This window comes from Pelodiscus sinensis, chromosome 11 (genome assembly GCF_049634645.1).
Source record: "Pelodiscus sinensis isolate JC-2024 chromosome 11, ASM4963464v1, whole genome shotgun sequence".
Lineage (NCBI taxonomy): Eukaryota > Metazoa > Chordata > Testudines > Trionychidae > Pelodiscus > Pelodiscus sinensis.
In genome coordinates, this window is record NC_134721.1 from 23,052,039 (window position 1) to 23,067,909 (window position 15,871).

General features: G+C 45.7%; 1 long non-coding RNA gene across 1 annotated transcript; it reads right to left on the bottom strand.

Moving 5' to 3' along the window:
• Window positions 1-1,800: 1,800 nt before the first annotated feature.
• LOC142831013 (uncharacterized) lies at window positions 1,801-2,508 on the bottom strand. The gene is made up of 2 exons (XR_012906601.1): window positions 2,307-2,508; window positions 1,801-2,003 (listed from the first exon to the last, which is right to left on the bottom strand). It is a non-coding gene; the product is annotated as an uncharacterized LOC142831013 (long non-coding RNA).
• Between the last annotated feature and the right edge of the window lie 13,363 nt (window positions 2,509-15,871).

Below are 15,871 nucleotides of genomic sequence, written 5' to 3' on the forward strand. Positions count from 1 at the left end.
CAGATACATTTTGCACTCTAAAACCCTCAGCACCCAGCCCTCAGCCACAGGCCCTTCCTGGACCCCAAAACCCTCATTCCCAGCCCCACCCCAGAGCCTCCATCCCCAACCCAGAGCTCTTACCCCCTCCTATATCTCAACCCTCTGCCTGAGCCTAGTGAAAGTGAGGGTGGATGGGGGAAAGTGAGCCACCAAGGGAGGGGGAATGTATTGAGCTGGGGGTAGGGCCTCAGAGATAGGGTGTTTGGTTTTGTGTGATTAGAAAGTTGGCAACCCTACTTCTCACACATACCTACACTTACTAATACGTCTCAGCCCCATTCTGTGGTGATGAGAGCTAGTAATGAAAGGAAGAGTTCTGTCGCCATGTCCCATCTAGCCCTTGGCTTCTCCTGATCATCCTATTAATAAGAATGCGAATTAACCTACATGGGTGAGGCTGCACATTATTTGTAGGGACTGAACTGAGTTCACCTACTCATTTTGTCTAGTCCACTAACAGCCCTCAGGAGGTTGTGATTTTCAGTCTCTCAGTCTGGGATCTGTTTGGTCTGGAGATCTAGAGTCTGTCTACACTAGCCCCCTAGTTTGAACTAGGGAGGCTAATGTAGGCATTCAAAGTTGCAAATCAAGCGAGGGATTTAAATATCCCACGCTTGATTTGCATCTTCCCAGCCGGTCGCCATTTTTGAAATGTACAAGTCCGAACTAACTGCCCGCGTCTACATGTGGCAGGGACCCGGTAGTTCGAATTAAAGCCCTAGTTCGAACTACCTGCTAAACCTCATTCCAGGAGGAATAACAGGTAGTTCGAACTAGGGCTTTAATTTGAATTACCGGGTCCCTGCCACGTGTAGACGCGGGCAGTTAGTCCGGACTTGTAAATTTCAAAAAACTGGCGACCGGCCGGGAAAATGCAAATCAAGCGTGGGATATTTAAATCCCGGGCTTGATTTGCAACTTTGAATGCCTACATTAGCCTCCCTAGTTCGAACTAAGAGGCTAGTGTAGACATACCCTTAGTGCCAAACCCCATGAACCAGACACCCCCTCAAGACTTTTTAACCTTCTCTATGAAGATTCCAACTCCTGCCTCTGCTTCTTCATTTGCAGGCACATAGAATTATATTTTCTAAACCCTGCATGGGGTTTCACTGTGTGATGTCCATTAAGTTTTATGGGACTCCTGCAGATAGGCTCCCGGGGACTGCTTTGCAAAGGTAAGAGATTAAATTTTTCTACCTTATATATTTCTTCCTTGTACGTATTCAGAATAAACACATTTTCATATTATCCCATGTGCTGTAGGAATACAAAGTGGCATTCACATGTAGGTATGAGCCCATCATTAGTCTGGGAATCTCCTGTCACTCCCTTTGACTTCGGTAGAAGTTGGGGATGCTCAGAGTCTCATGGGAACAGCCCTGGTCATACAGAAGCCTGTGAGTTCCCCGGTTTCTTTCTAGCAAGGTTCCTTCAGTGGGGAAAGAGAAAGATGAGCCCATAATTGTCAATGAATAGGCAGGTGGCTGAGAGCAGACTAGGTGTTTGCCCAAACCAGAGCCCTGTGTTAGTCAATGCTGGTCCCAAGACAGTCTGAAGATCAACTCAGAAGTCATTCCTGAGGGAGCTGGGTCTAAGGGCAGATGGGGAGAGAGCAACAGAAAAATGTACAAATAATCCAAAGTGGTAATTTCTCCTCAGATTTCAGCTTTTTACATTTTTGCACATTTTGGAAACTTAATCGGAGAATATTTAGTATAGCCATTTCTTCCCTATTATTTAACACAGTCTGCTAGCCAGGGATCAGGTGTCTATATTTGATACTGCATAAATGGGCCCAAGGCAATGTCAGACGAAGGTATGCAATTCCAGCTTCATGAATAGCACAGCTGTAGTCGATGTACCTTAGTTCAAGTTACAGCGGGGTCTTCACTGCAGGGAGCGGGAGGGAGGGGTCGTTGGGAGAAACTCTCCTATCAACTCCTGTTATTCTTCTCAACCTGGTGGAGTACCAAAAATGACGGGAGCATGATCAGTGGTTGATTTAATGGGTCTTTACTAGACCCACTAAATTGACCCTGGGAGATTGATCACTGCAGTGCCAATCGTGTAGACAAGGACTAAGTAGTAGGCCATCCCTGTACATAGGTAAAAACTGTTGACAAAATGTGGATCCAGATTCCCAATACCCCTCAAATTTTAACTCTGCCTTTTAAACATTCTAGTATAATATAGTCAGCCTCAGCAACGATAGCCAAGCTTTGTTGGTAGCCGCAGGGCCACGCTTAAGCCTAAATACTTACTTTGAAACCCACACTTTTGAGGACCTCATTGTCACCTCAGCAACTCAGACCCTGAGAAGGACTGAAGTCAGAGTCCTCACTAATTCTGAGCACCCCAAAGTAGCATCCATCATATAGGCCTATTTCTTGCCTTCAACAGCAACTCCAGTGGGGGAGGACCTGTGATTTTGGGCTCCCAAACATTTTGGGAGATTCAGTGGTAGTTTCATTGCCCAGGGCCCAGCAAATACTAATACCATGGCTAAGGTGTCTATACTGATAGCTCTACTCTTTGTGACACAGCATTGGGAACCCTGCATCTTGTCCATATTCCTGTTTGGCCATTTTGAATAATCAGGAACTGGAAACATGAAAACAGGACTCTGTATTCAGTGTTTAATTTGTAATAAGTGACATGCCAGGGCTCAAGCATTTTTTTAAACTTCCACAGCAAATCTAGAGATGTGAAGGCTATGAACTGCCAAGTGTAGAGGAGCTGGACTCAGCCCTGGTGCAAATTAAGCACTGTTCTTATTTCTCATGTTCCTATCCAGCCCTCTGGCTCCTTCATTACTCACATGAAGCTGTTATCTTCAGCAACATCATGTCTAGATGGCATGGATGTCTGGAGGATTGTGATGTCACACAGGGAAAATTATGACTTCTGGTAGTGACCAGGCAGCAGGTGAGTAGGACTCTTAATTAGGAAACAGGAATTTGGGTTACTTCAAACGTAATCCCATCCCTGTTCAGCAAATCATCTAAATCTATGAGGGTATGTCTACACTACAGAGTTAGTTCAAACTAACTTAGTTCGAATTACTTAATTCGAACTAAGCTAATTCGAACTAACGCGTCTAGAACTAAAAACTAGTTCGAATTAGCGTTTTGCTAATTCGAACTAGCATGTCCACATTGAGTGGACCCTGAACAGGGCTTAAAGATGGATGGAAGCAGTGCCGGCAGGGCATCAGAGGAGGACTTAGAGCGTGGAGATGCTGTCTCAGGCTAGCCGAGGGCTGCGCTTAAAGGGACCCGACCCCCACACCGGACAGACAGTTCTCAGGGGTGCCCCGCTTGCAAACCAGTCCTGGCTTGGAGTGCCCGGAGTGCACACACTGGGCACATCACACCACTCGGCCATCAGCCCAGCTGCACTTGCTGCAGGCTGCCATCTGGGGAGAGGGGGTAATTGGGGGGCTGCAAGAGAGCTTCCACCCCCAGAAGCCCGCAGAGCCAGCCCAGTCCTCCCCATCGGGGGCTCGTACCCCATTCCTCCCTCACCTCCTTCCACTTACCCTTCCCTAGCCCCCCTTCCTGATGTACAAAATAAAGATAACGTTTCTTCCAACATTGACTCTGTCTTTATTGAACAAAACTGGGGGAGACTGGGAAAAGGAGGTGAGAGAGGGGAAGAGAAAGGCTGGGAGAGGGGAGGGCAACTAACATGATCAGGGATTGGGAACAGGTCCCAGATGAAGAGAGGCTACAGAGACTGGGACTGTTCAGCTTAGAAAAGAGGAGATGGAGCGGGGACAGGATAGAGGTCTCTAAAAGCAGGGGTTGGGTGGAGAGGGCGCATTGAGAAAAGTTCTTCATGAGTTCCCATAAAGAAGGACTAGAGGACACCAAAGGAAAGGAATGGGTAGCAGGCTTGAAACTAGTAAGAGAAAGTTGTTCTTCTTCACAAAGCAAATAGTTAACCTGTGGAACTCCTTGCTGCAGGAGGCTGTGAAGGCTACAACTAGAACAGAGTTTAAAGGGAAGTGAGATCAAGTCATGGAGGTTGGGTCCATGGAGTAGTCTTAGCCAGGGGGTAGGAGTGGTTCCCTGCCCAAAGTTTGTGGAAGGCTGGAGAGGGATGGCATGAGACAAATGGCTTGGTCACTGTCTTCGGTCCATCCCCTCCAGGGTCCCTAGGGTTGGCCGCTGTCGGCATACAGGCTACTGGGCTATATGGACCTTTTGTCTGACCCAGGACGGCCATTGTAAGCTCAGGGCTCAGGGTCGGGGGTCTCAGTGGACCCCCTTGATTTTCATGCACACCTGCTCCTGGGTGGCCAGGCTGGCAGCTCTCCTGCCCTAGACGGCCACTTTCCTGTGCCTAGTGCGGAGATCGTGGACGAGGTCCACGATGTCCGCACTAGCCCAGGAAGATGCCCGCCTCTTGCGGTCCAGGGCAAGCTCCCGGGAGCCGCCAGCCTGGTCCCGGGAAGAGGGGGTGGGCTGGGGGACATCGGGTGGGTGGCTCTGTGCCGTGCCAGGTGCAGGGTCTGCTGGCTGGGTGCTGGCAGGCTTGCACCTGGCACGGGCACCGTAGCCAGCCCGTGCCCCTTTAAGGGGTCCGGGGCCAGGAGGGGGGCATAGAGTTTCCCTGGTGTTGGCCAGAGTGGCCACCAGGGAAGCCTGGGAAGGGCTAGCCTCCCACTAGTTCGAATTAAGGGGCTACACACCCCTTAATTCGAACTAGCTAGTTCAAACTAGGCTTAATCCTCGTAAAATGAGGTTTTCCTAGTTCGAACTAAGCGCTCCGCTAGTTCGATTCAAATTCGAACTAGCGGAGCGCTAGTGTAGCGGCTATGAATGTTAGTTCGAACTAACGTCCGTTAGTTCGAACTAACATTGTAGTGTAGACATACCCTGAGTAACTTTAATCATGTGCTTAAGTTTCACTGGCTTCAATGGGACATAAGCAAATCATGCTTATTTTTTGCCATATACTTAGGTGCTGAACTGAGGCCTTCATGCCTACTCCTGTTGAAGTCAATGGACTTTAATCGGAGAAAGACAGAATCCCACATCTTTATGCAATTATCCTGACCTACATAGAAAAGGGGAAGAGAAATTCAGAAAAGATTTGTTCTGTCAGCAGCAGAGTCAACTTCAGCTAGTGTGTTTTTCAAAGGTTAACATTAATGTGCTGTATTAACATAAAGTTAACATACTGATGCTTCTGCTGGATGTTCTATGCACTATCCAGTCCTTCTGTACATTGATTTCTGTCTGATAAACATAATGCACACTGATGAAAGTAGGCAGAACCTGAAGGGAGACTGGCTTATCAGCCACAAACGTCTGGAGGAATCAGAAGTTGAAATCAAAGGATAATAATATTTACATCTTTAAATGGACTTAGAATGTGCATTAAACCAGAGGAAATGTCAATCCAGTCACCTTCACAGCCATAATTCATCGCCATACAGCCTCCTCAGACATTTTTATATTGGAAAACAAACTCAGTACACAAAAATGTTAATAACATTAGATGGGATATGCTCAGAGTACAATGATATACAAATATACCATTCACCATGCATTCATGAACTTATATGTATCTACAACTACTTTGTAGATGTATGATAAACCCTACATACTTATTCTGAACAGACAAAAGGGTCATTGATGTGTCTACACCTAACTTACAAGATCTACCTATACCCAAGATTATCTTTAAGCCAGTGTTTCTCAAAGTGGTCCACAGACCCACTCTGAGAAAGCTGCTATTGGGCCGCTCTAAATTGTTTACTTACTATTGCAGCCAAGAGGAACTGCAGGAATCAGCATGACCCAAATAATTGCTTCCCACGGCTCCCTTTGGCTGCAAATGGCAAACCGCAGCCAATGGGAGACTCAAGGTTCTGTGGCTATGCAGTTGGTAAGTAAACAAATTGGAGTGGCCTGGTAGCAGCTTTAACACTTCTCTAAGCCATACCTACTACTAGATGAAATTAACCATGCCTCAGCCACAACATCCTCTGGACACAAAGAGATCATAGATTTATCAATGTGTACCATTTTGTAAAGATACGACATTCCATGTTAATCCACCTTATAACCACTCTGAAAAGACTCAGCCACATGTACTGTACAAGTACCCTGCAGAGACAATGGGAATAGGCACAAACCTATAATTACCTAGTAAAGACAATCAGCTCACACATACTCCCACCACCTGTAGTTCTAAATGAGGAAAAGTGTTACTTACACTGTTGTATTTCTATAGCATCTCTGGAGAAAAAACAGAGGGCGTAATGAGCTACCAAGCTTGTGATAAGCTTATAAGAGGCAGAATTAAAATGTACTTGCAATTTACCCCTACCATGGTTTCCCCAATCTATGAGGAGGAACATAGAGCAGGGGCACAATTAAACTTTCTCACTTCCTCTTTAATTTGGAGATATGCACAAAAAGAGAGAGGTATTTATATTGTTTCACAGCCAGCAGTCTTTTACCTTCCTTTGATAGAGAGAGGCCAGGAGAAACAGATGTTGTATTAGAACAATAAAGGCATGCTCTGGTGACGAGAAGCTGCATTATCATGATCTTGACAGAACCGTGCAAACCTTGTGTAATGAAATCTAAAAGCATGAGAACTGATGTTGATTTGGATATAGTTTTTCCTGGAGGTTTTATAATTTACACTTCAAGGTGGAATCTAGCCATTGTGAATTCATGGGAACAAACCCCAAAGCCATCATGGGAAAGAACAACAGAAAGAGTCACAGTCTTCTGCTACTGACCATGGAATTGACTTAGAATAAGAGACAGTTTTATGACTAAAAATAGTTTGCTGAAAACTCCCCCATGAACCCAAACTGTTGATTTTTTTCACAGGATTATTTAGAAGTCTCATTGATCTGGGAAGTTAGCCAAACTCAGCAAGATGAGAAGTACACCTTCCAAAGAAAGGGACTCAGAGCTTGAATTCAATGCGAGTCTTTCAGATTATTTCAGTGGGCTTTGGGTTAGAATCTAAACACAGACAGACAAACACATATCTACTGAATCAAAATCCTTTTTTTTCCCATGGCCCACTTGTCCTTCATTATAATGATAGAGAAACAAGAAACACTTGCCCATGCACACATGTGGAATCAAGCCTAGAGAAATGCAAATTTCGAAATAAACCATCAGCGACAAGGAGTCCTGTGGCACCTTAGGGTATGTCTACACTACCCTCCTAGTTCGAACTAGGAGGGTAATGTATGCATACCGCACTTGCTAATGAAGCCCGGGATTTGAATTTCCCGGGCTTCATTAGCATAAGCGGGGAGCCGCCATTTTTAAATCCCCGCTGCTTCGAACCCCGTGTAGCGCGGCTACACGGGGCTCGAACTAGGTAGTTCGGACTAGGGTGCCTATTCCGAACTACCGGTACTCCTCGTTTCACGAGGAGTACCGGTAGTTCGGAATAGGACCCTAGTCCGAACTACCTAGTTCGAGCCCCGTGTAGCCGCGCTACACGGGGTTCGAAGCAGCGGGGATTTAAAAATGGCGGCTCCCCGCTTATGCTAATGAAGCCCGGGAAATTCAAATCCCGGGCTTCATTAGCAAGTGCGGTATGCATACATTACCCCGCTAGTTCGAACTAGCGGGGTAGTGTAGACATACCCTTATAGACTAACAGATGTATTGGAGCATAAGCTTTTGTGGGCAAAGACCCACTTCGTCAGATGCATGTCAGCTACGAAAGCTTATGCTCCAATACATCTGTTAGTCTATAAGGTGCCACAGGACTCCTTGTCACTTTTGCAGATCCAGACTAACACATCCCCTCTGATAAATAAACCATGTCTCAGTTTACACAGAGTAAAGCTTCAAATAAGTTTTACAGACAAATCCCCAGTGAATTCTGGATCGCCCTCCTAAATTTTGGGACCCATTTAGACAATTAAAGCTATGCAATTGCAAGATCATCACTGGGCCAAATTTTGAGGTCCACACTCAATTATTACTCAGTCCTTAGGCAAAACTGGCACTGGCATTAGTGAGGTTTTCCTTAAGTAAGGATAGCATATGAGAATAAGAGCCATTCTTCTAAGCAAAGTGTTATTTTGCTTTCATTTCTGTGAGGGTGCTTATGTGTAAGTGGTGGTATGTGTGGGGTTATTTTTCCTCTATGGAAATGTGCCCAGTGGCTGCTTATTGGGGCTGGCCTGGGGCAGTGGGGGCTGCACAGCATGGTGGGTGGCTGCTCCTGGCTGATCCCCAGGGCATGCCCAGAGTGGTGGGGCTGTGTGGGGATCTGACTATAACTGTCTATAACTGTCCCTGCTATCACACCCTTCCCTTTCTGTTGTCCTGGCATAACCAAACCCTGACCTTGCTGGTGGTCCTAGCTTTTACCATTTAGGTGCAGTTCCTGAACAAACAAAGAGACTCACGGATGGATGGACACACAGACAGACAGATGCACAAACTCTCTAAAATAGTTTGTAAATTAGTGGTAATTTGATTTAATTGGTAATTGGGCAGAGGGAAGGGGAGGGGAGAGAATGTTGTGAATGCCATTCAAAGGCCTTTTGAAGGGGACTGCTTTTCAGTGTTTCCTACAGATGGTCAGACTAGATTCTGACAGACTGGTATCCTCACACACCCTTCTTGGCAGGAATGTGGGGTTGAACACAACTAATCCAGTAATTGCCAATCTGTGTTCTCCCATGGGATGAAGCTTGAAGCAAAATTGCAGGCCAAATCCAGCTCATCTTGCTCAGGTGGGAAATTTAATCAATGCTGTTGTCCACATGGAACAGTTCACCAGGACTATGGGAAAGTTTGTTACTTCCTACCCTTAGGTGGAGGGTCATGTATGGGGTAAGGTTTTAGCCGAGCCCCAGTTTGTCAGGTGAATTTTTTGTGGATCCAAGCTGTGCCCCCAAAATGTGGACAGCACCACTGCAAATGTATCCTTTGGCTTAAATCCAAAACTACAGAAAACATTAATTTGTTTGTGCTAGACAACACCTTTCAATAACATTCACCATATGCTGGAAAAGAGAGACATTTCCTTAATTCATAGACAACAGACTGTCCCAGGAAAGATGTTGCGGATGTATGTGTGTGTAATCATTTATTTATTTGTGTGTGTGGAGGACCACATTGCTCTCACACACTGCATATTTTGTCGGTACATAAGATTACTATGGCAGTAAGGCACTGAAGTGACTGTTTAAAAAGAAATCGGCTCTCAGCCACTGCAGAGTTTGAATTAAACAAAAATAACCCAAAGCAGCAATGTAATAACCTTAAATGATCCACAGTTTTAAGCAGCTTAGACATAATGGAATTCTCTCAGCTTTTCACAAACGTTTCATATACGTGCAGATAATAATCACACTGCCAGGTCACCCCTGACAGAAGAGGACTGAAAACAAACAATGGTCTCAAAAAGAGAAGATGTCGGTTCCCTCATTCCTTTTATCCATCTGTCTAGCTCTTATATGGTGCTCAATACCATAGTAGCTGAGTTCCTTCACATGCCCAGCACACCACACATTTATGGCTGTATAAATATCCTCTATATGCAGTATGAAAATTGCCACTCTAGTGCAGACTCATGGTTCATCTACTTGGGTACTCTATTTCCAACAGCAGTCAAAGCTAGATACTTCAGATTAGAGGACATAACTTCAGTGTCTTTGTGAATTGGATTTATTAAGAAAGGGATTTTGATATTCAAATTGTTTAGGTTGCTTGTCCCCTATGTATCAGATTTCTGAGCCTAGCTAGCCATGCAATTAGTTTAGCTGTACTTACGGTCTTTGGAACATTTATTTTTGTTTGCAGTTTACTCTGTGTTCTCTTACTCGGTGACCAATGTACATTGCTTTTCTTTTGAGAAGCAAAAATGGGTATGTGACTGTTAAGTCATGGCAACCACTGTTAAGTGTGTTAGAGAGGAAACAAGCTTCAATTTGGATGGAAATGGAAGCAGTTATGGATTGGGATGCTCATTCTCTCGATTGAATGAGAGGAAGCTGGCTGTGGTGAAGGTGAGAACAGAATGAACTCGGGGGTGGGGAACAAGATGCTTGATTACACCTGTTCTAGACTAGAAAATTAATCATATAATCATAGAACTGGATGGGACCTCAAGAGGTCTTCAAGTCCAGTCCTCTGCCCGACGGCAGGACCAAGTACCATCTGGATCAACCCTGATAGATGTCTAACCTGCTCTTAAATATCCAAAACCTCCCTATATAATTTATTCCAGTGTTTAATCATCCTGATAGTTAGAAAGTTTTTCCTAATGTCCAACCTAAACCTCCCTTGCTGCAATTTAAACATATTGCTTCTTGTCCTATCATCAGGGATGAAGGAGGATAATTTTTATCCTTCCTCCTTGTCACAACCTTTATGTACTTGAAAACTGTTATCAGGTCTCCTCTATTTTTACTTTAGCTGGGTATCATCTTGTGGCTTCACAGACACAGAAACAGATCCATACCTTGAAGAGCTTATAGTTGATGAATACAGAGAGAGCATAAAGGGAAAGGATCTAACATGGAAGTAAAATGACCAAGTTAAAATCTGGCATGTCTTGGTATTTCCATGATTTCCCACCCTCCTTTTATTCCCCTTGGGTATGTCTACACTACCCCGCTAGTTCGAACTAGCGGGGTAATGTATGCATACCGAACTTGCTAATGAAGCCCGGGATTTGAATTTCCCGGGCTTCATTAGCATAAAGCCGGCGCCGCCATTTTTAAAAGCCGGCTAGTGCGAACCCCGTGCAGCCACGCGTGTAGCCACGCGGCACGGGGTTCGCACTAGCCGGCTTTTAAAAATGGCGGTGCCGGCTTTATGCTAATGAAGCCTGGGAAATTCAAATCCCGGGCTTCATTAGCAAGTTCGGTATGCATACATTACCCCGCTAGTTCGAACTAGCGGGGTAGTGTAGACATACCCCTTTTTCCTCTTCCCTTTACCTGCTCTTTTTTGTCAGTCACTAAACCACTCCATTGTTCTAGAATAGTGCTTTTCCCAACATCTCCCTTTTCCCTCTCAAGTTTCCCATGACATTGTATACACATGTCAAATTCCTTTTTTAGTTTTAGATTTTTTTTATTGTTAAGGACTAAGACACTTTCTTTAATAATATTTTGCAGCAATGAGTTCCACAGGTTAATTAATCTGGGTGACCAGACGGCAAAGGGCATGTTCATTAGGGATAACAATAGCTATGCCAAATGATGGGCAAGTGAAGGAGATACCTTAAAAGTTAGATGTTAATGATATTTTATATATTAGAGTGTGTTTGTCTGTCTGTGTATTTTTCTACGAGTCTGTTTATTCAAGAACTCATCCTAAATGGTAAGAGCTAGGGTCACCAAATTTAGTACACAGCTTCGTCTTCTCCTAGAAGCAAGGTCTGGGTTTGGTTATGCCAGGACAACCAGAAGCTCAGGGAAAGGGACTATTTGCCATAAAATGCAAAGGAAGGGGCTACTGTTTAAAGGGTCGTGATACTGAGAGCGGCCACTGGGGGCAGCAAGCCCTCGGGGCAGAGATGTCCTGCAGAGTGACCACTTGGGACATCCGTACCACCAAGGAAGTGGCCAGCAGGGGTGGAGCTTCACCATTTTGCTTGCCGCCACAGTAGTAAGTAGCACCCCTTCTTCAAACCCTTTTCCCCAGTCCTGGCCCCTGGCCGCAGCACTGGGGAAGGGGGAAGATCCCTGGCAGCCAGGGAGGGACTGGGGGGAAAGAAAGTGTCTCTGGCATCCTAGAGGGACTGGGGGGGGGGGGAATGCATATATGCAGCATTGTGTATTCATAAATGTGTACATGGATAAATCATTCATTCGATTTATAATTAAAAAAGATCTACCTACCTGTCTTGACCTTCACTTTCTGCACTCACAGACAATGTATACAGAGAATCTACAGTATCAAACTGGATTTGGAACAAAGAAACTCTTAAATTATACATGACACGACTCTACTCAGCTTCCTTGGGAGATCTAAGATTGAGCAGCAGCAGCAGAATGGATCTCCTTGTATTGTCCCAGAGCCATTGCACTGATATTTTCCCTTATTCCAAAGTGAGCTGCCTAGAGATGGGTCCAAGTCATAGGTCTAGGTCTGAGCTCTCTGTAGCTCCAGTTAGAGTGTGTCATGTCCAAAGCGTTTCATCTCTAGGTTTTCAAAGCATATGGGGGGTTGTTCTCTAGTATTCTTGACAGTGGGTACAGAATAGCGAGAAGAGGAAGAAATTTCCAATAAATGAGGAAGCGTCTCCTTTTGAACTCCCTGCACCACCTGCTGAGGATGCACAGGGCCTAAAGGGAGTTTGAGCCTGTTTGGCAATTCCATATTCTCTCTGGAAGTTCCACATTGTCTGGGCTGTGTGCGAAGGTGGAGGGAGATATTCCAAGCAGTGTAGAAATTCAACCGTCAAAAACACAGCCACGCCCGTACACACAAAATCCACTGGGCAGTCTGTGTCCAAATACCACCCTGGAATTAGAGGGGCTTAGAGAATAAGTCATTTGTAAACCTCATATACAGATGGACCCAAATCAGAGCCTCGATTTGGTCAGCTCAGTCTTCAGTAACCTTTGGATCTGGATCTGAACTCAGCAGGTAGGCCCTATCTCTAACTCCAGGGTGCATTGCAAGTGGGCTAATGAATCCTCCTCAATATAGGCTAGCCATGAGGAAAGTAGCTGGTAACAAGTCTTTGGTCTGGAACCTCTACTTACTTGGGGGAGCAGCAGGAGGCTAGGGAGAGCCTGGCTTTTGGGGACCCATCCCTAGACTGTAATTGGGAGGAGCTGGCCAAGTCCAGGTCTAGTCTCCTTAGCTTCACTGAACTCAATGGGCAGCCGCAGAATGTGGACATCTATGGGTTCATCCACACTCTAATACCAAATCATTTCCAGTAGTCAGTGGGGTCTGCTCCTGCTGCTGAGTTTGTAGAGCCCTCCACTTTCATGGGATCTGAAGCCCTGCCTGACACTGAAAGCCAGCATGGTGCAACATGCATTCCAATGACTGAAAGGAAATACACTGACAGTGATGACGCATTCTTCTTCTAACAAGGAAAATAATGCAGGAACTTGAAAGGGACTCCCCATGACTGAACAGCACACTGTCAGCCGATCCTGTGTGCACGATGGGTAATTAGTGACTTTGATACTGTGGGGAGCAGGTCATGATTTTGCTGCCAGGAATTTCAGTGCGACAGACACATCATTACTGTAGGCACTGCTATTTATTAGCGCACCTCCGCAGCGAAATTTCATATCATTTTCTGGGAGACAAACAAAAGCTGTACGTGGGTGCAGAGTTTTTATTAATAGAGGAAAAGTAAAGCTGGTTAGTGATTTTGTACAAAACCTTGTATCTCATAAGGAGGAAAAAAAAATGAGGGAAAGGAGGAACCTGACAAGTATCCACTGAAAACAGTTCTTTAAACCAACAAATCACATTCCCAATGTGATTAGATCAGTGAAGATCAATAGAAGATGATGTTACTCTGAGGTACACATATGTGCGTGCCCATCTGGCTCGTCAAATATAGAAACAATAGGCTTCCCTCTTAAGAAATGAAGCATGTAGCAAGGAAGCTCCACAAACCTTGCTGGTATCTGAGGAAATGGATATTATATTCTGGGGAAAGATGAGGAAGTGCCTTTGGCCCAAATTCAGCAAAGCATTTAAGCACATGCTTAACTTTAACCCTTCAAGCCAATGGAACTCAAGCATGTGCTTTGCTGAGAGGGTTGGCACATTATTGTTGCCTGGTGTCTATGTAACATTCCCATTAAGATTCCATTAAAGAGTGCATGGTACAGGAGCTTAGTCTCAAGCATAAAACATCAGGGAACTTTTTATTGGGGCATACTGTACTGTATTAGGATCAGAGAGGCATTTATCAAGGATAATGAATAGGTGTTGAAGCCACCAAATGCTCATTAAGTCATTGAGTAGGAAGGCTGAGTCAGTAGAATATGTAACTCAATACGGAGCCTAATTCAGTACCTAATAATCATTCGCTTTCTTCAATTTAAATACTGTAGATTCAGTATGAACCAAGTAATTTACAAAAACTTGATGATGAGGAGGAAAAAAGATTTACACTGCTCTATTTATATACTTGCAATAGCTCATATACACTAATTTCATTAAATCACTTCCTCTATTAGAAATCTCTCTGGTGCTTTTGGGGCTATTCATAGAGGATTCGGGGTATACGAAAGACCATTTTGCATTAAGCAGGTCATTACTCTCTGGTGACTGTAAAGTGGAAATCTCAATCCAATTCTTAGAGACACCTTTGGATAGATCTTGTATCAGCTCCACAGTAAGCCCCTACCTATGAATTCCTAGAGCACTCCTTGCCCTAGTGTCTGAACATGTTCCCATCATCAGTGGGTTTTATCTTCACAACACTTCTGTGAGGGTATGTCTACACTACAGAGTTAGTTCGAACTAACAGACGTTAGTTCGAACTAACTTTCCTAGGCGCTACACTAGCGCTCCGCTAGTTCGAACTTAATTCGAACTAGCGGAGCGCTTAGTTCGAACTAGGTAAACCTCATTTTACGAGGATTAAGCCTAGTTCGAACTAGCTAGTTCAAATTAAGGGGTGTGTAGCCCTTTAGTTCGAACTAGTGGGAGGCTAGCCCTCCCCAGGTTTCCCTGGTAGCCACTCTGGCCAACACCAGGGAAACTCTATTGCCCCCCTCCCGGCCCCGGATCCCTTAAAGGGGCACGGGTTGGCTACGGTGCCCGTGCCAGGTGCAAACCTGCCAGCACCCAGCCAGCAGACCCTGCACCTGGCACGGCTCGAGCCAGCCACCCGATGTCCCCCAGCCCTTCCCCTCTTCCCGGGACCAGGCTGGCGGCTCCTGGGAGTTTGCCCGGGACCGCAAGAGGCGGGCACCCGCCTGGGCTAGTGCGGACATCGTGGACTTCGTCCACGATCTCCGCACTAGGCACAGGAAAGTGGCCATCTAGGGCAGGAGAGCTGCCAGCCTGGCCACCCAGGAGCAGGTGTGCATGAAAATCAAGGGGGTCCACTGAGACCCCCGACCCTGAGCCCTGAGCTTACAATGGCCGTCCTGGGTCAGACCAAAGGTCCATCTAGCCCAGTAGCCTGTCTGTCGACAGCGGCCACCCCTAGGGACCTTGGAGGGGATGGACCGAAAACAGTGACCAAGCCATTTGTCTCGTGCCATCCCTCTCCAGCCTTCCACAAACCTTGGGCAGGGACACCACTCCTACCGCCTGGCTAATACCACTCCATGGACCCAACCTCCATGAATTGATCTCACTTCCCTTTAAACTCTGTTCCAGTTCTAGCCTTCACAGCCTCCTGCAGCAAGGAGTTCCACAGGTTGACTCTTTGCTTTGTGAAGAACAACTTTCTGTTACTACTTTGAAGCCTGCTACCCATTCCTTTCTTTTGGTGTCCTCTAGTCCTTCTTTATGGGAACTAATGAAGAACTTTTCTGTATGCACCCTCTCCACCCAACTCCTGCTTTTAGAGACCTCTATCCTGTCACCCCTCCATCTCCTCTTTTCTAAACTGAGAAGTCCCAGTCTCTTTAGCCTCTCTTCATATGGGACCTGTTCCCAACCCCTGATCATGTTAGTTGCCCTCCCCTCTCCCAGCCTCTCTCTTCCCTTCTCTCACCTCCTTTTCCCAGTCTCCCCCAGTTTTGTTCAATAAAGACAGATTCCATTTTGGAAGACATGTAATCTTTATTTTGTACATCAAGAAGAGGGGCTAGGGAAGCGTAAGTGGAAGGAGGTGAGGGAGGAATGGGGTACGAGCCCCCGATGGGGAGGACTGGGCT